Genomic DNA, 23,694 nt, shown 5'->3' on the forward strand with positions numbered 1-23,694 from the left:
CCTCGTGTATGCTAAGTGAGTACTATTCTACTGAGCTACAACCCTAGCACCATAAATGTTTTATGGAAAGCTCACCATGTGTCCAGGACCACACTAGACACTAGAACTGTAGTTCTCACCCTATAGATTGCAGCCCCTTGGGGGTCAAACGACGCTTTCATAATGGGTCGCCTAAGACTATCAGAAAACGCGTATTCACATTGTGATTCACGACAGCAGCAAAATCACAATCATGAAGCAGCAACGAAAATCACCTTATGACTGGGGGTCACCAGAGCGTGAGGAACTGTATTAAGCGGTCGCTGCATTAGGAAGGCTGAGACGCCCTGCAGGAGACGATCGCAGTCTCACGGACTGAAGAGACGGCTCAGTCAGTACAAGGCTTTTCGGGCAAGCATGAGGATCTGAGTCCAGGTCCCAAATGCCATGTAAAAAGCCAGAGATGGTGGCCTGTCCTTCCAATCCAAAGTCTGAGAAAGCAGAAACAAGTAAACCCTCGAGCTCACAGGCCAACCAGTCTTGCCTACTGGGCAAATTCCAGGCCAGTAAAGGAACCTGTCCTTAAAAAATATATAGTGCCTGAGGAACAATATTTGACACTGATCTCTGGCCTCCACACACATGCTTACACGCATATGTGCATGAATCTGCACACACAAGAACACACACAGCATTTTATATTTACACTCATAGCAGATTCAAAGCCCAAATTGTCATTGTCCTATCTGTCCAGCTCAACTACCTCCTGCTTCAAGAAACTTCTGAGTCACAGGTAGGGTGGATTGCTTTCTTCTATACGGCCATAGGTGGCTACCCTGTCTTCTGGGAAAGCCCCCTCACAATGGCCTTTGTATTTGCATTCCATATGTGGTGCAAACCCCACCCTCACCCTCAAAACCTCCTCCAAGCCCAAGTTCATGTCTTTCATTGTCTCTCCTTCCCTGCTGAGAGACATCCCTGTGCACTGTGGGAGTACACGGTGTTACTGGCTTTGACTGTCTGGAGAGCAGCCATCTGCACAGCCTGACAGCTGCTGTTCTTCCCGTGCTCCACTCACTCCCCCTCACTCCAATGCCTTCACAAGCTGCTTTTGAACCAATGGCTAGAAAGGAAGAGTCGGGAGGGTATTGGGGTACAGAGATGTGCTCAGCGCAGGTCTCCCAACTGACAGAAAGAGCATTTGAGTTCTGCTCAGGGCGCCATTACATTAATTCCATGTAAGGTCAACCATTGCCAATCAAAGAAATGAATGAGGTGAGGTTTGATGGACAGAAAAAAGAAGATCCAACTACACAATCTGAAAGAACTTTGTTTAAAAAAAAAAATGATTAGCGATCCCAGAGAACTTTTCTCTTTCACTAGCTCTAACTGAAACATTCCTGTTGGTAAAGACTTTTAAAGACTTCGATATGACATGCTTGTATTAGTTTTGAGAATTCCTTACTGTAGGAGATATGTCTTAGTTAGGATTTCTATTTTTCTGAAGAGACGCCATGACCATGGCAACTCTTATAAAAGAAAGTACCTAATTGGGGCTGGCTTACATTCAGAGATTTAGTCCATTATCATCATGGTAGGGAGCATGGTGGCATGCAGGCAGACATGGTGCTGGAGAGGGAGCTGAGAGTCCTCCATCTCAGCAGACGGCAGGAAAAGAGAGTGACTAAAACCTCAAAGCCCGTGAAACACTTCTTCCCACAAGGCCACATGTCCTAATCCTTTCCAATAATGCCACTCCCTATGAGCCATTTGCGGGGAGGGCATTTTTATCCAAACCACCCCAAGAAGGAAACAGCTGCCACTCCTCATGGGGTCCCCAACCACAAACCAAAGCAGAATTTTACCCACATTCACTCTGGAAGCCAATGGGTTTTTTGGGTTTGCTTACAAAGCATGGGTAAAGGACAATTTCAAGGGGCATAATTGACTACAAAGCAGACACAGGCAAAAGGCTTCTCGGCATGGGCGATGACTTCTGAGTAGCGGAATGGTTAGAGTCTCTCTTCCACAAACTTCCACCACCCTGTATGCTCCCAAGACCCTGAAGCTAGCCTGCAATTAGGGCAGAATTAGATATAAGTGGCTGGTCTCCGGTGAGAGCCCAGTCTTCCTCCCTTTCTGTAAGGGGAAGTTACAATCACTTGGATGGACTCTTGCGAGCAGGCACAGCTGACCTATTGAAGATGATAAAAGATCACGTCCTACAGCAGCACTTTCATGCACAAACATTTTATGAGCACAAACTGGAAGAAAGTTTAAACCTCAATAATAATAGCTATTATTTATTAGGAACATAACATGCTGAAACGATTAAAGTTGGGATATACCAGCTTAATGAACACATAGAACGATATAGAGGGAACATGTCAATTCTGTATGAGAACAGCAGAGCCCAGAGTTGTTAAACCACTTGTCCACAGGTCACAGGGCAGGAAAGAATATTTTATGGTTCTAAAGTTAGTATCTTGAACCTGGCCAAATAGCCATTTGGTCATCTATACATTTCTTGCTCTACAAGCAGGAGGACCTATGTTTGGCTCCCCAGAATCTGCTGGAAAAAAGGGGGGGCCTTAGTAGCTCACGCCTGTAGTCCCAGCAATGGGGAGGCTGTCAAGAGACTCCCTGGAACTTACTGGTCAACCAGTCTAACTAATCACCAAAGTCAAGGTTCAGTGAGACACTGTCTCAACAAAATAAAGAGCAATTGAGGAAGGCAGCCAATGTTAACTTCCAGCCGCCTCCTCAGCATTCAAACAATTCAAAGAAAGCATAATAACATACAGTATCTAGATTCTCTGTGTAGTTTTCATCTTTATGTGACTTTATTTTAACCTCTATTTCTTTATTTTTATTTTTTGGCTTTTTGAGACAGGGTTTCTGTGTATCTTTGTCCTGGAACTCCCTCTGTAAACCAGACTATTCTTGAACTCACAGAGATCTGTCTGTCTCTGCCTCCCAGACATTGGGATTAAAGGTGTGTGCTACCACACCACAAAGTCACAGAGGTCAGTCTACCTCTGTCTCCCAAGTGTTGGGATTAAAGGTGTGTACCACACAGAGAAATGGCAAGCAAAGCAGATCCGAGAAATTGTTGCTACCAAGAAGCCATGCTTTACTCTATTCTTTCCTGTCTAGAATTACTTCCCAAGCTTCTCAGGCTTTATGTGGATACAGTTGTCCACACGTTGGCTTTTGTAACATGAGTGCCTGCTTGTTGTCGTGGTTTCTGTCCTGCCCAGTTCCCACAACTGATAATTGTCCCACAGCAGTTGACATTTTATTCAGCCCCTTAAATCAACTCTTCCATTTTCCTAATGTTCCCAGATTTTGTCTATCTTTGTACTTTTGCCTTGCCCCCAAAATGTCAACTGGACCTGTTCAGTGTCTCTGTGTACTGAGCTAATTCTGTCCAAGACAGCTGGCCTGCCCTAGACCACAGTGTGACCAGTCCATGAACCTCTCTGCCTCCATTCTTGCTCACCACATGCCATTTCTCTGTTTAAAAATAAAATCCTTCAAGCAAGTATCAGGTGACACCACTCCTCTGATCAAACTTGACAAAGCTTCCATTGACTTAAGAATACAAATTTTTGCCACACGATCCTGCCCTCCACCCAAGTTTGTTCTTTTTTCTGTGGGGGTCCTTGGACTACCAGGAGTCCCTATTCCTGTGCTGAGTAGATCCATCCAGACTGGTGAGTGTGTGCCATCCCGGGTAGGATGGTCCAGGAATGGAGCACAGGACCCTTACAGCTCCTGCTGCAAGGGCTTCTTTGTTCCACATGACCCTGCCTTCCCCAAGCCTGCCCTATTGTCTATGAGGCCCTTGGCCCAGGAACAGTTCCTGCTCCTGCACTGAGGAGATCCACCCAGACAGTCAGTCACAGCAAAGATTGGAGCAAGATGCCAAGACTCTCCGGGCTGCATTTGAAGGAAGAGATGGGCAGGCGCCAATGCAAGAATTCCTCCAACAACTTGAAAGGCAATATGACAACACCAGAATCCAGGGATCACACAACAAGAAGACATGAACACTCTATTCCAGAAGAGGTAGAAGAAACCAACTTTAAACGTAACATTATGAAAATAATAGAGGACCTTAAACAGGATGTGAAAAACTGCTTTAGAGAAACGGAGAAGGCAAATAAAAAGGTAGAAGAAATGAATAAATCTCTTAAAGATACGCAAGAAAACCAAGAAAAATAAATCAAACAAGTAATGGAAACAGTTCAAGACCTGAAAAATGAAATGGAAGTAATGAAGAAAACACAAACTGAGGGACGGCTGGATGTGGAAAATCTGGGTAAATGAACGGGAACTACAGAGACAAGTATAATGCACAGAATACAAGATAGAAGAAAGAATCTCAGACGCTGAAGATACAGTAGAGGAAATAAACTCATTGATTAAATAAAATAACAAATCCTTAACATAAAACATCCAGGAAATCTGGGACACCATGAAAAGACCAAACCTAAGAATAATAGGGGTAGAAGAAAGAGAAAAATTACAGCTCAAAGAACCAGAAAATATATTCAACAAAATTATAGAAGAAAACTTTCCAAATCTAAAGAAGGATATTCCTATGAAGGTACAAGAAGCATACAGAACACCAAATCAACTGGATCAAAAAAATACTCCTGCTCTCTTCCCCCCTTCCCCCTGGGGCCACAAGATCTCCCCAGAGCTGCTCCCTTGCATGCTGAGCCTGGGCTGTGGGCTCATCCCGGCAGGGGCAGTTCCTGTGCTTTGATAGCCTGCCTGAGGACAGGCAGGCCCTGTGTCAGCTCAGTCACATTCCTGGCCAGCAAGAGACAGTGAACTTCTAGCAGACATCCATTGGAGAAGGGGTGAGTTTGCTCCTGGCCCGAGGGCTTCGGCAAGGAGGAATTCAGTCTTTCCCCGCCCCCCTCGACTTTCTGGTCGCCCTGCAGTGGTGGCTACACCCTGCGGAGCTCTCCCGAATCCCATCCCAGCCTTCATCCAGGTACACCTTCCTCTCTTCCCCCCTTCCCTCTGGGGCCACAAGATCTCCCCAGAGCAGCTCCCTTGCGTGCACTGGGCCTGGGCTGTGAGTGCAACCCGGCAGGAGGGAGAACCTGTGTTTCAATAGACTGCCTGAGGAAAGGTAGACCTTCTGTCAGTGAAGTCCCTGCCCAACAAGGGAACCTGACCTGGTACCAGAAGATCCAATATAGAGCATTTGAAGGAAGAGATGGGCAGACGCCAAGGCAAGAACTCCTCGAACAATCTAAAAAACAACATGAAATCACCAGATCCCAACGACCCTACAATAGAAGGACTTGAACCTCTTAATTCAGAAGAAGTGGAAAAAAGTGCCATTATGAAAGCAATAGAGGCCCTTAAACAGGATATGAATAACTCCCTTAAAGAACTGGATGAGAAGTACAACAAAAAGATTGAAGAAATGAGTAAAGAAATGGATGAGAAGTATAACAAAAAGTTCAAAGAACTGAGTAAATCCGTGAATGATACACTGGGAAACCAAGAAAAAACAATCAAACAGGTAATGGAAACCGTTCAAGAATTGAAAACTGAAATGGAGGCAATGAAGAAAACACAAAACAAGGGTCGGCTGGATATGGAAAATCTAGGTAAACGAACAGAGACTGCAGAATCAAGCATAACCAATAGGATACAAGAGATGGAAGAACAAATCTCAGAGTCTGAAGATACCATAGAGAAAATAAATGCTCTGATCAAAGAAAACAGCAAATCCAACAAATTCTCATCAAAAACATTCAAGAAATCTGGGACACAATAAAAAAAAACCAAATCTACGAATAATAGGGATTGAAGAAGGAGAAGAACTGCAGATCAAAAGCCCAGAAAATATATTCAACAAAATTATAGAAGAAAACTTTCCCAACCTAAAGAATGATATTCCTATGAAGGTTCAAGAAGAATACAGAACACCGAATAGACTTGATAAAAAATCCCCTCGCTATATAATAATCAAAACACAAAACATACAGATTAAAGAAAGAATATTAAGAGCTGCAAAGGAAAAAGGTCAAGTAACTTAAAAAGGTAAACCTATCAGACTTACACCGGACTTCTCTATGGAAACCATGAACGTCAGAAGGTCCTGGATAGAGGTACTGCAGAAACTAAGAGACCATGGATGCAAACCCAGACTACTATACCCAGCCAAGCTATCATTCACTATCAATGGAGAAAACAAAATATTCCAGGATAAGAACAAATTTAAACAATTCGTAGCCACAAACCCAGCCTTACAGAAAGTAATAGAAGGAAAATCACAACCCAAGGAATCCAACATTGCCAACACTGCCTACAATAACTCAGACATCTAGCGACCCTTCACAAGCTTAACTCAAAGAAGGGACACATACAAAATCTATTAAACAAACAAACAAAAAATAATAATAACCGGAGTCAACAACCACTGGTCATTAATATCACTCAATATTAATGGACTCAGTTCACCTATAAAAAGGCACAGACTAAGAGATTGGATACGAAAACAGGATCCAACATTCTGCTGTTTACAAGAAACACACCTCAACCACAAAGACAGACATCTACTCAGAGTAAAGGGTTGGGAAAAGGTTTTTCAAGCAAATGGACCTAAGAAACAAGCAGGTGTGGCCATTCTAATTTCCAACAAAATTGACTTCAAACTAAAATCAATCAGAAGAAATAGAGACGGACATTTTATACTCATAACAGGAACAATTCATCAGGAGGAAGTCTCAATCCTGAATATCTATGCCCCTAATATAAAGCCTCCTACTTATGTAAAAGAAATACTTCTAGAACTCAAGGCAGTCATCAATCCACAGACACTAATAGTAGGAGACTTCAGCACTCCTCTCTCACCAATGGACAGGTCAATCAGACAGAAACCTAGCAGAGAAATAAGAGATTTATTGGAGGTATTGAATCAAATGGACTTAACAAACATCTAGAGAACATTCCACCCAAATAGAAAAGAATATACCTTCTTCTCTGCAGCTCATGGAACCTTCTCGAAAATTGACCACATACTCGGTAACAAAGTAAACTTCCACAGATACAAAAAAATTTTAGTAACCACCTGTGTCTTGTCGGATCACCATGATATAAAGTTAGAATTCAATAACAATTAGAACACCAGAAAGCCTACAAATGCGTGGAAGTTGAACAGTCAACTACTGAATCATCCCTGGGTCAAGGAAGAAATAAAGAAAGAAATTAAAGTCTTCCTTGAATTTAATGAAAATAAAGACACAACATACTCAAACCTATGGACACAATGAAAGCAGTGCTAAGAGGAAAGTTCATAGCACTAAGTGCCCATTTAAAGAAAACGGAGAAAGCACATATTGGAGTCTTAACAGCACACCTGAAAACTCTGGAAAAAAGAGAAGCAGACTCTCCCAGGAGGAATAGAAGACAGGAAATAATCAAACTGAGGGTTGAAATCAACAAAATAGAAACAGAGAAAACAATCCAAAAAATCAACGAAACAAAAAGTTGGTTCTTGGAGAAAATCAACAAGATCGACAAACCCCTAGCCAAACTAATCAAAAGGCAGAGAGAGAACACTGCAAACTTGTGCAGCCACTGTGGAAATCAGTGTGGCGGTTTCTCAGGAAACTGGGAGTCAACTTCCCTCAAGAGGAGAGGGAGTGGGGGGAGTGGGAGGGTTTTGGGAGGAGGGGCGGAAATGGAAACTTTTATAATTTAATAAAATTACTTTCTCATCAAAAAAAACTCCCATCACCATATAGTAATCAAAACACAAAACATACAGAATAAAGAAAGAATATTAAGAACTGCAAAGGAAAAAGGTCAGTAGTATATAAAGGGAAACCTATCTGAATTACACCTGACTTCTCAATGGAAGCCATGAAAGCCAGAATGACTTGGATAGATGTGCTGCAGACACTAAGAGACCATGGGTGCAAGCCCAGACTACTATACCCAGCAAAGCTTGCATTCACCATCGATGGAGAAAACAAGATATTCCAGGACGAAAACAGATTTAAATAATATGTAGCCACAAATCCAGCCTTACAGAAAACACTAGAAGGAAAACCACAAACTAAGGAAGCCAACAACACCCATAATAACACAGGCATCTGACAATCCTCCACCAGCACAACTCAAAGAAGGGAAACACACAAACACTATCACCAGAAAAAATAAGCGGAGTTAACAACCACTGATCATTAATATCACTTAATATCAATGAGCTCCATTCCCCTATAAAAAGGCACAGGTAATGAGAATGGATACGAAAACAGGATCTAACATTCTGCTGTTTACAAGAAACACACATCAACCTCAAAGACAGACACTACCTCAGAGTAAAGGGTTGGGAAAAGGTTTTTCAATCAAATGGATCAAGGAAACAAGCAGGTGTGGCTATACTAATATCTAACAAAATTATTTCAAACTAAAATCAATCAGAAGAGATGGAGAAGGACACTTTCACTCATAACAGGAACAATTCATCAGGAGGAGGTCTCAATTCTGAATGTCTATGCCCCTAATATAAAAGCACCCACATATGTAAAAGAAACATTACTAGAATTCAAAGCACACATCAAACCCCACACTCTAATAGTAGGAGATTTCAACACTCCTCTCTCACCAATAGACAGGTCATCCAGACAGAAACTTAACAGAGAAATATGAGAACTAACGATGTAATGAACCAAATGGACTTAACAGACATCTATAGAACACTCCACCCAAACAGAAAAGAATATACCTCTCAGCATTTCATGGAACTTTCTCAAAAATTGATCACATAATTGGTAACAAAGCAAACATGCACAGATACAAAAAAATTGCAATAACGACCTGTGTACTATCGGATCACCATGGAATAAAGTTAGAATTCAACAACAATTCTAACCTCAGAAAGCCTACAAATTCATGGAAACTGAACAGTCAACTCCTGAACCACCCCTGGGTCAAGGAAGAAATAAAGAAAGAAATTAAAATCTTCTTTGAATTCAATGAAAATAAAGACACAACATACCCGAATGTATGGGACACTATGAAAGCAGTGCTAAGAGTAAAGTTCATAGCACTAAGTGCCCACATAATGAAAATGGAGAAAGCTAACATTAGAGACTTAACAGCACACCTGAAAGCTCTAGAAAAAAAAAGAAAAAAAAAGCAACAGTCTCACCCAGGAGGAGTAGAAGACTGGAAATAATCAAACTGAGGGCTGAACTCAATAAAATAGAAACACAGAAAACAATCCAAAGAATCAATGAAACAAAAAGCAGGCTCTTGGAGAAAATCAACAAGATTGACAAACCCCTAGCCAAACTAATCAAATGGCAGAGAGAAAACATGCAAATTAACAAGATGAGAAATGAAAAGGGGGACATAACCACAGACACAGAGGAAATTCAGAGAATCATTAGATCTTACTACAAAAGCCTGTATACCACAAAATTGGAAAATGTGAAATAAATTGACATTTTTTAGATAAGTACCATATACCAAAATTAAAGCAAGACCAGGGGAACAATTTAAATAGACTTGTAAGTCTCGAGAAATTAGAAGCTGTCATCAGAAACCTCCCTACCAAAAACAAAATTTCTAGGACCAGATGGTTTCAATGCAAAATTCTACCAGAACTTCCAAGAAGAGCTGATACCTATACTCCTTAATGTGTTTCACAAAATAGAAACAGAAGAGTCATTGCCAAACTCCTTTTATGAAACTACAGTTACCCTGATACCAAAACCACACAAAGACTCAACCAAGAAAGAGAATTACAGACCAATCTCACTCATGAACATCAATGCAAAAATTATCAATAAAATACTGGCAAACCAAATCCAAGAACACATCAAAATAATTATCCATTATGATCAAGTAGGCTTCATCCCAGAGATGCAGGGCTACTCCAACATACAAAAATCTATCAATGTAATCCATCATACAAATAAACTGAAAGAAAAAAACATATAATCATTTCATTAGATGCTGAAAAGGCATTTGACAAAATTCAACACCCCTTTATGATAAATGTTTTGGAGACATTAGGGATACAAAGTTCATACCGAAATATAATAAAGTCAATATACAGCAAGCCGACAGCTAACATCAAATTAAATGGAGAGAAACTCAAAGCCATTCCACTAAAATCAAGAACACGACAAGGCTGTCCACTCTCTCCATACCTCTTCAATGTAGTGCTTGAAGATCTAGCAATAGCAATAAGACAACATAAAGAAATCAAGGGGATTCGAATTGGAAAGGAAGAAGTTAAACTTTCGTTATTTGCAGACGATATGATAGTGTACATAAGCGACCCCAAAAACTCTACCAAAGAACTCCCACAGTTGATAAACACCTTTAGTAACGTGGCAGGATACAAAATCAACTCTAAAAAATCAGTAGCCCTCCTATACAAAATGAACAAAGAAGCAGAGAGGGAAATCAAAGAAACATCACCTTTCACATTAGTCACAAATAGCATAAAGTATCTTGAGGTAACTCTAACAAAGGAAGTGAAAGATCTATTTGACAAGAACTTTAAGTCTTTGAATAAAGAAATTGAAGAGGATACCAGAAAATGGAAAGATCTCCCATGTTCTTGGATTGAGAGGATCAACATAGTAAAAAACAGCAATTCTACCAAAAGCAATCTATAGATTCAATGCAATGCCCATCAAAATCCCAACAAAATTCTTCACAGACCTTGAGGGAACAAAAATCAACTTTATATGGAGAAACAAAAGACCCAGGTTAGCCAAAACAATCCTATACAATAAAAGTACTTCCAGAGGAATTACCATCCCTGACTTCAAACTCTATTACACAGCTACAGTATTGGCATAAAAACAGATGTTATTGGCATAACAGCTTGGTATTGGCATAAAAACAGATGTTGACCAATGGAATCGAATCAAAGGCCTGGATATTAATCCACAAACCTATGAACACCTGATTGTCGACAAAGGAGCTAAAATTATACAATGGAAGAAAGAAAGCATCTTCAACAAATGGTGCGGGTATAACTGGATGTCAACCTGTAGAAAAATGAAAATAGATCCATATCTATCACCATTGAGGTTTAAAGACCTCAATATAAATATGACCATACTGAACCTGATAGAAGAGAAAGTGGGAAGTAGTCTGCAACACATGAGCACAGGAGACCACTTCCTACGTACAACCCCAGTAGCACAGACACTGAGAGCAAAAATGAATAAATGAGACCTCCTGAAACTGAGAAGCTTCTGTAAAGCAAATGACACTGTCATTAAGACAAAAAAGGCATCCTACTGAATGGGAGAAGATCTTCACCAATCCCAAATCAGACAAAGGTCTGATCTCCATAATATATAAAGAACTCAAGAAACTAGACATTAAAACTCTAATTAACCCAATTGAAAAATGGGGCACTGAACTGAACAGACAATTCTCAACAGAAGAAGTTCAAAATGGTCAAAAGACACCTAAGGTCATGTTCAACCTCCTTAGTGATCAGGAAAATACAAATCAAAACAACTTTGAGATACCATCTTATACCTGTCAGAATGGCTAAAATCAAAAACACCAATGATAGCCTATGCTGGAGAGGATGTGGAGTAAGGGGAACACTCATCCATTGTTGGTGGGAATGCAAACTTGTGCAACCACTTTGGAAATCAGTATGGCGGTTTCTCAGGAAACTGGGAGTCAACCTACCTCAGGATCCAGCAATTCTACTCTTGGGAATATACCCAAGAGATGCCCAATCATACTACATAAGCATTTGTTCAACTATGTTCATAGCCAGAATCTGGAAACAACCTAGGTACCCCTCAATAGAAGAATGGATAAAGAAGGTGTGTCACATATACACATTAGAATTATACTCAGCGGTAAAAAAAAAAAAACAATGACATCTTGAATTTTGCATGCAAATGGATGGAAATAGGAAACACTACCCTGAGTGAGATAACCCAGACCCAAAAAGATGAATATGGTATGTACTTACTCATTAATGGATTCTAGCCATAAACAAAGGACATTGAGCCTATAATTCGTGATCCTAGAGAAGCTAAATAAAAAGGATAAAAACATATTTTTATCCTCCTGGATACTGGACGTAAACAAGATCGCTGGGCAAAAGTTGGGAGTATGGGGGTGGGGGTGGGGTAGGGGGAAGTGGAGATGGGTAGAGAGAAGGGAGAAGGGGAGAATGGGGAGAGTTTGGGAAAATGGGATGGTTGAGATGGAGGAAGGGTGGATATGGGAGCAGAGAAGAAGATATCCTAATTGAGGGAGCCATTTTAGGGTTGGCAAGAGACTTGTCTCTAGAGGTTTTCCCAGGTGTCCAAGGAGAAGTCCCTAGCTAGTTCCTTGGGCAGCAGATGAGAGGGTGCCTGAACTGGCCTTGTCCCATAGCCACATTGATGAACATCTTGCATATCACCATAGAACCTTCATGCAGCGATGGATGGAGATAGAGACAGAGACCCACATTGACGCACTGGACTGAGCTCCCAAGGTCCAGAAGAAGAACAGAAGGAGGGAGAAGATGAGCAAGGAAGTCAGGACCACGAGGGGTGCCTCCACCCACTGAGACGTTGTAACTGATCTAATGGGAGCTCACCAAGGCCAACTGGACTGGGACTGAATGAGCATGTGATCAGACCGGACCCTCTGAATGTGGCTGACAATGAGGGCTGACTGAGAAGCCAATGATAATGGCACTAGCTTTTGATTCTACTGGATGTACTGGCTTTTGGGGAGCCTAGTCTGTTTGGATGTACACCTTCCTAGACCTGGGTGGAGGAAGGAGGGCCTTGGATTTTCCACAAGGCAGGGTACCCTGACTTCTCTTAGGACTGAAGAGGGAGGGGGAGGGGAAGGGAGGAGTGAGACGGAAATGGGAGGCAAGGAGGAGGTGGAAATTTTTAATAAAGCAGATTAGAGAACAACCAAAGTTGTAGCCTAAACACCAAGTTAGCCCTCTCAGCTAACCCCTTCATGTCTCTCTGCACCCTTAGAATAGTCATCAATACCTTTTGTAACATTCCATCTCCCACACCAGGTCATAACCTCCTCTTGCCTCTCAATACTAGATCCTTGTTCTCCAAGACAGCCTGATAAACAAGTAGCAGTACATGTTTGTTAAATCAATGAACAGACGAACTGTTTATCATGAGGGGTCATCCTGTGGTCGGGGAGCAGGTGAGGGTGTTCACGCAGGCCAGCGGTCAGTGTCAGATGTCTCCCTCAGTCACTCTCCAACTTAGATTTTGTCACACAGTCTCTCACTAAGACTGGAGCTGACCAATTTTACAGGACTGTGGCCAGCAAAGCCTTTCCTCTCCCCACTCCCTGTAATCTTACAGCTCCAGCGCTGAGATAATAGGTGCACCTGTTTTACATGATCCTGGGGATCAAACTTGAAGCCCTCTGTTTACTTGCACAGCCAGCACTTTATTTACCAACTAAGTCAAACCCCAAGCTCTGTTTTTATTGTTTTTATAGACGTCGTTCGTGTTCGTTTGAAGGAGTGTCTTCAAGTACATTTAGAAGAAACTGCATGAGAAAAAAAAAAAAGCTCTTTGAATTTGTTTACAGAACCAGTCTTGAAGCTCATATTGAGAGCAGGCCTGGCCCAGGTCCACTGTTGGAAGGAAGGGATGTTGAAATAATGGACAATGATAGCTTAGAAATGATAAGAATCCTTGTTAAATGACTGTCACAGATGCTTAGCAGACTTGGATATCCTAGGAAGCCATCTACTTCAGGAACACCCATCCCTCTGAGATACCAGCAGGTCAATAAAGCCTTGCCCAAAAGACCCACACTTTTCCAAGGAAACGGGGTGGTTATATTCCCTTAATTCTCTGGCTACCTCTAGCACAGCATACATAAACCAATTAATTCCAAATGCTTGAGTCTGCTTAGCTTTGACAATTCTTTCTTTGGCCCTGTAAATGCATCTTTCGGGGCTTTTCTGTATTGAAGGTTGTCTCTGAAAATGCCTGATCTCACCGTAGTAGGTCTGAGTTTCTAAACTGTCTCAAAGAACTCTGGAGATATTTAAGTACTGACCATGCTCCACCTACATTGTAACTTCAGCTGTCATTTGTCATTTATTGAATTCCGTTTTTTTCAGCAAAGAATGACCCCTTCTCATGTGTCACTCCTCTCATTTCCTGGATCTTTATTTGAATTGTTGATAGAAATTTCCCCCCTTGAGCAATTTTGATCTCATTTTTTTTGAACAACAGCCTGCAGTAAATAATTCTTGTCTCTAAGACCGTACTGACTCTCCCTAAATTGCATTCTCTGGAGGAGCAGCCTCATTTCTCCCAGTTGAGTCTATTTAGTCGATACAGGTTCAAAAGGCCTGGGATATTGAGATTTATGGGAGCTCCCACATACAGTTCCGTAGTAAATTCCTCTAATACGTCTACACACATTACAGAGCTAGATTCTGTTTTTCTGGTCCTTCCAATAGCAGGTGTTGACAAAAAGAGCTATCACTCTGCCAGTGCCACACTCTGCTCAGCTTCTCTCTGTTTGGAACATGGATTGCTGGGAGATTTGTTGTGTTCGAGTTTTTGCTTGATTGTTTCTACTCAACTTTGTGAGTTTAGTATTGGTTTCCTTTGGGAAGACGGCAATGGAAAATTGCCTTTTATTGGTGGCTTCTTACAGTCTTAGTGTCTTTCCATAAAACAGATTCTAATCTCAGCCCTTCCAAGATTAGATCCTCAGAGAGCACGTTGCTTGTTTCTATCACCAAACATTACCTCATATTCATCCTCATCAGTATCCTTCTGTTCATCTAGAGTGTGTAAGAAATGGATTGTCACATCCTACAGTCTTCCTTATGGTCAGAAGTACAGAATCTTCCATCAGATTGGTAACAAAAGGCAAGATTAAGGATGAGGACCTGCTGTGAATACTTTACCACATCATTATTCTAAAGGACTACATCCCGAGATCAAGCCATAATCCAGAAACTTCTGGAAACATGGTAAATCAGTATACTCAACAACTCTTCAAAAATATTATCAAGCTACCAAATAACTAAAAATAGTCTAAATAGTATTTCTAATGAATGAAAAAAAGTCCTCATATCTCTAAATTTAGTTGAGTATTGAGTCATATTCAGTTTAATGGTCTGTAAATCAAGCTTCATTTGTATAGAAATCTGATCTTTATGGCATTAAGAGAAATGAAAGGATATTGTCATTTGGTTGCAATGGTCAGAGTTCAACTCAACCTAACATGCTTTTCCATGACCAGCACTTACCATGATCAGTATGTACAGAACGGTATAGACACAAAAATGCATGACAGTCTGCAACTTCTATATATAATATATAGAACATCTACTCTATATAGAGAAACAACAATAATAATTAATTACAATTTAAATGTTGGATAGTAAATGTAGGCATGGGGAGGTATGAGACATGTGGGTGGTCTTTTCACCTAAGGAGAGAGTTCTGAAGAAGCAACAATTAGAACTAACCTTTAGACTAACAGTCTCAGAAGTTCACAAACCTCACCCAGTGTGAACAGAGTGGATTGTCTAGTCAAACATTTTAAGAATTATCATCAGAAGTCATAAAGATAAAGATTACGAAAAAATTAAGATGAGTACTTACATCCTCAAAGTATAAAATCTGTGTGAGTGTGTGTGTGAGCACGCACGTGTGAGCACATGTCTGCGCACATACGTTTGCATATACATACTTGGTAGAAATACTCAGAGCCAACATAGAGTGAGTACTACTCCTACAAGCTGGCCTCTGACCTACAGAGAAACAGAGAGAGAGACAGAGAGACATAGACAGAGAGAGAGAGAGATAGACAGATAAATGCAATTGAGAAATTAAAGTAAGGCCCAGAATGAGGGATAATGGATTACCTCCAATGGATAGATTAAAATTAAAAATTGACAGGTCTTATAGATATTTTAGGAAGGAGAAAGCAATGAATCAATGCTCTCAAAACTCAGAAGGAGGGTGTTGGGAGGAGGGGCGGAAATGGAAACTTTCATAATTTAATAAACTTTGAAAAAAAAAACTCAGAAGGAACAATGACCTTGAACACAGAAGTTATACTAAACCAAGTTCAAGGACATAATAAAAGATACTTTCAGATATGCATTAATTCATAAAGTTTGCCTCCACAAATACTTTCTGAAAGAGCTGTTGAGAAGACTCCACTAGAACAAAGTTGAGAAAAATAATTAAATTAGATGTAAGATAGAAGATTTGAACTGGAGAAATGGCGACTCCGTGATTAAGAATACTTGCTGCTCCTGTAGAAGACCTACGTTTGGTTCTCAGCTACGCACTTCTGTAACTCTGGCTCCAGGGGATCCAACACCCTCATCTGACCTAGGTAGGCATCAGGCAGACACATAATATACAAACATACACAGGCAGGTAAAGACTCGTACACATAAAGTGAAAATAAGTGTGTGTGTGTGTGTGTGTATGTGTGTGTGTGTGTGTGTGTGTGTGTGTGTGATTAAAAAACAGTAAAACCAAGTTAAAACATTGAAAGAAAACCTAGGCTAAGAGTAGGCCTAAAAGACTCTAGGGAAATTAAAACGTAGTTATTTTTAAAAGCTGAATATGGCAGATTTGTCCATGTTCTATGATTCTTGGGTTGTCTTCAGCAATAAGATCTTATCATCAGGTTTTGGAGAGTGACCACGAACACTGGGAATAGCTTGTGCTGTTTGGGAGTCTGTGGATCCTCAGCAGCCACAACTTCAAAAACCAGTCCTCATTTGCACTACTGTAATCCTGTGGTGACTAGTGAAGGCATAGTTGCACCATTATAGGGTAATGTGTTTTTTATATTTTTTCTCTGGCTCTTTTTTGTTTGTTTTACCTTGTTTTTATTACTATTTTTTAAGATGCCTTTTTTTCTATGGGAAAGATAGAAAAAGAAAGAAAGGGTATGGACTTGGGTGGGTGGGAACACATATAAACACATATTTGCATACACTGAAATTCTGTAAAAACATATAAACAAACAAAACTGAAAAACATAATGTATAAGCCAAAGACATGTGAGGTTAAAACCAAATTCCCAGAGACAAAGAGGAACAAAACCTCCAAAACACATCATTGAGTTCATTTTGCACGGGCATGGAGCCTGTCCTTAAGTGTGCTTTGCATACCCAGTGAAACTCCATTTAAGAAAAATAATTTTGTCTTTGAAAGTGGTTACCAATTGAAGATAGCTTCTGGGTTAGGGACGGGGACATTTGTCTTCTTCTCCCCTCTCAGTGCTGGGACCCCATCTGGCTTCGACCTATATTCACCCTGTGCATATTGACAGAGTCTCTGTGAATTCACCTATATATCACTCCTGATGTGTCTAGACCTGTTTCCTTGGTGTCTTTCATCCCCACTGGCTCTTACAATGTCACAAATCTTCATAGTTCCTTGAGTCCTGAGGCGAGGGATTTAATGGCGACATCTCATTTAGGGTTGAGCATTCCAAGGTCTCTCTCTGTACACTGTCTAGTTGGGGGTCTCTATGATGTTTATTAACTTCTACAGGAAGAAGTTTTTCTTATGGTAGCTGAGCAAGACACTGATCTTTAAGTGTAGCCGAATGCCATTTGGAGTCATTTATCTCCTAGATTCCTTTAGCAGAACAATCATATTTAGTTTTCCCCTAGGTCTGTGGACTATTTAGTCTCAGGTTTTTGGACACCATAGCAGTGACAGACTTGAGGTCCATCTCACAGAGTGAGCCTTAAATCCCATGGTGTGGTTGGTTACTCTCACAACTATTGCACCAGAATATCTTAAAGGTAGGCGGGCATCGCAGATCAGAGGGCTTTTAGCTGGATTGGTGTTTACGTTACTTCTCTGGTAGTGTGCAGAATATTTTCCAGTGCCATAGACATGAATCAGTAGGAGTGAAGGCTCAAGGTAGGCACCAGCTCAACTTCTCTGAGTTCAGTAAGTTATATTGGTGTTGTCTCCAGTGATAGAACCTTAACAACAGCTTGTGGAAAGCAACCAAGAGCCTTGGCAGCATCTGGGGTTTTCTGGGGGTTTCTATGGAGCTCCTCTGGCCTACAACTTGATTAGATGTAACCCATTACCAGCACCAGAAGTTTAATTTTGTGGCAAGGGATGTCTAGCTGGGACTCTTTGGGAATATTATTTTAAGATGTGTTACATTTGTTTATGCTGTGGAACATTTATTTTAATGATGCAAATGTGCTGCATTCTTATATTGCATTTGTTTAACACTTTAAAGCTGTGTTATTTTGCTTGCCTAAAACACCTAATTGCCAATAGCCAGGTGGGGCTGGTGGGCAGAGAATAAATAGAAAAAATCTGGGAAGAGGGATCAAGGAACAAGAAAAGGGGGGGCAGCCACCCAGTCACACAACCAGACCCAGAATGAGAGGTAAAGAAAAGGTATACAGAAATAGCGAAAGGTAAAGGTTCAGAGACAAAAGGTGGATGGGATAATTTAAGTTAAGGAAAATTGCAAGAAACAAGCCAAACTAAGCAAACATTTCCAAGAGTCTCTGTGTGCATTTATCTGGGAGCTGAGTGATGGGGTCCCCCAAAGAGTAAAGAATAAAAACAACCAACAACATGGGGCTTTCTCTCCCCTGTTATTTCGTGATTACAGTTTAGTTTTCTTTCATACATGTATATATTTTAAGAAGCTTCTGTTCTATTAGGTTTCCAAAACACTCCTCAGATGATCCTTTGTTTTGGCTGTTCCTCCCTTCATTCCCTCTCTTACCCTCCTCTTCCTTTCCTGTTTGATTTTTCTACTACAGTGTCTCCGCCCCAATTTGTTGATAACTATTCATTCTATTTCCCCACCCTAGAAAGATCCTTTTCTCCCCATATAGTTCCTTGCTCTATAACTAGTCTGTATGATTATATGGATTGTAGCCCAAAGACTTAACGAGTAACGTTTACATATAAGCAAATACATACCATATTTGTCATATGGCACTTGGGTTACCTCTCTCGGGATGATTCTTTTCTAACTCCATCCATTTACCTACAAATTTTATGATTTCAGTTTGTTTTAACAACTGAGTAATAGTTTATTGTATAAATGGACCACATTTTCTTTATCTGTTCATCCACTGATGGATATCTAGGTTGTTTTGAATTTGTGACTATTTTTGGATAGAGCAGCATTGAACATGGTTGAGCAAGTGTCTCTGTAGTAGGATGTAAAGTCCTTTGGGTACATGCCCAAGAATGGAATGCCTGGATGTTGAGGTAGATCTACTGCCAGCTTTTTGAGGAACTACCACACTAATTTTCATAGTGTCTTTATAAGTTTGCAATGGATGAGTGTGCTAACTCTTTCTAGAGGTGAGTACGTATATATTTTAGATAGCTTCTACTGTAGTAGGTCTCAGTAGTGGTACAAACATCATGGGAAAAAATCACCCCATTTCTGATGGGATCTAATCCCATTCCACAAGATGAAATTCATACTTAGTACCAGTATTGGGCCGGCAGCCTTCGGCCAGACAAGTCATATACCCAAGAGAAGAACCAACAGTTAGTACCCTGCTAAATGGGCATAGTTTTAAAACAATTTCTAATGACTTGTTGCTATATCCATTCATTAGTGTATCTGTCAACCCTCATCAGCATAACGCAATTAATACAGAGACTCACAGCTGGTCAAGGCGCAAAGAATAAGAGACTGTGGACATTCAACCCTTAATTGAGCATGCATACAGCCAGGCACATAAAAACACACAGTAGTGTGGCAATATGCAAAAAAAAAAAAACCTGCACAAACTCAAGCCAGACAAAATCTCAGCTTGGCAAGGGGAGAAGAGCACAGACTCTCCCCCTCCAGATGAAAATCTATTGGCAATTGATAGCTGCTGAGAGAGAGAAAATCGGTTTTCTTTAAGAATGTAGCTTCTGGTAAGTCAATTACACTACAGTGGAAAGCCACCCCGCCAACAATGGAGGCAGCACAAATTACATTTGCTGGGTTAAAAAGAAAAGAGGATACAATACGTTGAGTGGATAGGAAAGGGAAAGTGGATTCGGGAGGGATTGAAAAGGGGGGTGAATGTGTTCAAAACGCATTACATGAAATTCTAAAAACACTAGTTTTAAAAATGAGAAAATAAATAAAGAAAAAAAACAAGCATAACCAGCAAGATGATTCCGAGGGTGAAGGCACTTTCCACCACGGTTGATGAGCTGAGTTCAGTATCCAAGACCCACAGGCGAAGGAGACAGTCAACTCCTCCAAGTTGTCCTCTGAACTCCACACATTAACATGCATACACAAAAATTAAGAAAATATAACTTTAATTTTTTAAAGTTATCGCTCTATAATAATTTTAAAAATCAAGAATCCCAACAGAGTAAGGTAAAAATATTTCTACACCTCCCCATCTCGAGCTAATCTCCCCAGGACAGGAAAATACTAGGAAAGGTATCCAAGAACCTGATTTTTATACAGGGAGATAAAAAGTCTTATTTTAGGAGAGTATATGGCTCATAAGCTTTATACTAAACTGAAAACGTTTCTGCACCCTGACTAAACAAACCCTAAAAGTAAATTAGCACTGTACATAAAGATACTGGTTCTTAAATTATATTAAAACCTCAGTTTTCCCCTTAACCTTATCCTTTTTCTTTCATTTCCATTCCATCCTGAGTAATTCAATCCAAAAGCCACAGAGAAAAGAGAAACTTTCAAAGCCCAAGTGAGTATCAGAGATTCACAGGGCAAACAGGACACTCCAATGTGTGTGAGGGAGGAGAGGGGGTAAATAGAACACTCCCACCTGCACAAGGGAAGAGAGAAGACAAACCGGACACTCCCACATGTGTGAGGGCAGAGAGGAGGCAGAGGAGCGTCCCTGGGGTAGTGTGCTAGAATTTGGGTGCACAGAGGAAGGCATTTCGAGAGAAGGAGGGGTCAGGGGCTGAGCACAGTGCTTGCTTCTGGAACTGAGATGCTGCAGGAAAAGGGCTGGTGCAGAGAGGCAAGAATTAGCTGGATGAGGAGGTTGCTTCATGCGCAAATGTGCATGCAAGGAGCAGAGCAGCCCAGCCCATGGTGTCTGCATCTGAGCGGTAAAGGATATCATCTGTGTAGAGAAGTGTTTCAGCATGAGGTGAAGCAGACACTTAGACAGGACCGGGACAGCAAAGGTGCATGAATGGTGTCATCAAGGATGTGAGGGGCTCCTGTGTAGTCCTAGCAGTAAAAGGTATCAGCCCAGGTCCCAAGCATTTTCAGAGGATAAGGGATGAGGAGGTAATGTGGGTGGGGTGGAAGGAGAGAAACAAGAGGCAGGAAGGGGGGAAGGGAAGAAAGGGAGAGGGAAGAAGAGGACAAGAGACAAATGCCTTTGGAAATAATGGGCTCTAAGGATAGGTAAGAGAAAAGGCAGCATGTGTCTAGAACATTACACCAGAAAGCATGGAAGTGTTCATCAAATGGTATGGATATATTGAAAGACCATAGAAATGAATTTGAAAGGGTTTCTGCTGGCCCAATCTAAAACAATTTGAATGTCACAATCTTGATAGGAATGGATTATGACTTATTTAATAAAACAGAAATCCATCTCTAATACAGATGGATGGATGGATGGATGGATGGATGGATGGATGGATGATGGATAAGGGAATGGTTGGTGGATGGGTAAGTTCATGGTGGATAGATAGACAAGCAAACAACAGGAAAAATCCTTATTTAATAAAGATATACTACTATTTGGGGGTATGATAAAACATTATATAAGAAATTTTATCAAGGACAGTCCCTTATACTGTACTTAGATTTCTTTAATTTTAAAATTATTTTCACAAACAGTCTCCTAATTACAAATACACTAGATGCGAATTTAGGACACCTGCCCAGGAAGGCAACTGCATATGAGCATCACCATGTACTCTGCCTTAAAAGAAACAGAAGGGAAAGCACTATGGGAGACACTTAAGAACTAAACATTTTCTTAAACACATCAATTGTTTAAGCAGCTGGAGCTGTTGCACACACCTGTATTGCATCATTTGGGAGGTTAAGGCAGGAGAATCACCACATGTCTGAGGTGAGACAGGACTGCATAGTGAGAGCCCATCTTTAAAAAATAAAGCAAATATCATATGCAAAACATTCCACTTCTAAAAACTAACGTAAGGTAAGGAGGTATTGCTGCACATGCGTGAGGGCCTAAGTTTAGATTCCCCAAGCACACAATAGCACATGCATCTGTTGTCCTGTGGGGTGGGGGCGGGGGATGACGACAGGAGACGCCCCAGAAATTCATAGACCTCGTATAGGCAGATATAGGCCCTGCATCAAACAAGGCAGAATGTGAGAACCAGCTCTCCAGGTTGTTTTCTGACCTCCACGGGCATACCATAGTATGCACACACCTGCACACACAGAAAGAAAGCAGGGAAGAGGGAGGGAGGAAAAAGAAAAGAGAGAGAAAGAGGGAGGGGAAGAGAGTTATGTCTTCCATGAGCGGCCTCCGCTCCTCAGTCACCTTCAACTGCAACTTAAGTGTGTTTACATCATACCTTAATGACCATCATCTAAGCTTATTAACACAGCTAAGCATTTTAAACACAGCCATAAAGAAGGAGTGAGAGAATCATATCACCCCATCAAACCTCCCGTTTCGAGCTATTTCCTGGCCTCCAAATACTATCACTGCACATCTTAGCATCCAAGTCCCAGTGCCCAACAAGGACCTGATGTGGTAGCCAAAAAGGCTGGAATCAGAGTTTCTGGATGCCAGGAAACGCCACCCAAGGACTTACACTACAGCAGCGAGTCTCCGTCAAGCTGATACCTTGTGCCCCAATGAAAAAGATGGGCAATGCAGGCTCCCCCCTTCCTAAATTCAAACATCAAGTCCTTGCCTCAAGAAAAGCAGGTCAAGAATCTCTCTCTGGGAGATTCTATTTCCAGACAGCCCCTGTCCATACACACACACTCACACACACACACACACACACACACACACACACAGAGGTGTTGGCTCCAACTGGGACGTGGGCAAACTGGTGATAAAGTTCTTCCCTGAAGACAGAGAGCTTCCATTTGCAGAAAAATGAAGCACGGTGAGAAAGGAATGGAAAGAGCCAGCCGTCTGTCCCTTGGGCGAGGTTCACAAAATCAGTTAAAGCCACCATTTCAAGGTTAAGGCAGGAGACAAACACATGGGGTGCTATAAATACGGTGTCCCTTTGGGCACCAAGGCATAGATTATGCCAAGCCCGGGGCTAAGTGGGATGCACAGTGGGTACCCATCACTGTAGGGGCTGATGGATTGACAGGCAGACAAATATGAAATGCAAGACTCACAGCTAGCCCCTGCCCTGGGTGAAATCCCATTAAAACACACATCAAAGTTCTTATGGAAGGAATAGAAAGTTAAACACAGAGAAGCAGCCAGCCTGGGGGGGGGGGTGAGAAAAGATGGCTGCATCCTGATCTGAGAAAGCAGAGGAGTTAGCAAACAACTAACTAATGGCCCCACGCTCCCCATCAAGGACTGGTTCTGGAACCCCACCCAAGGGTATGGGCACTGAAAAGCATCCTGATCCACAGCCTTGGTGTGGGTACCTGAGACAACTGTAGTAACATAAGAAACCTGCCTGCCTTGTACTGTGCATTCACTGAGGGCTTTGTGCAAAGCCTTTCCCTTCGTTGTTTCAGATTGGATGAAGC

Source organism: Myodes glareolus, chromosome 5 (genome assembly GCF_982192425.1).
Source record: "Myodes glareolus chromosome 5, mMyoGla1.1, whole genome shotgun sequence".
Taxonomy (NCBI): Eukaryota; Metazoa; Chordata; class Mammalia; order Rodentia; family Cricetidae; genus Myodes; species Myodes glareolus.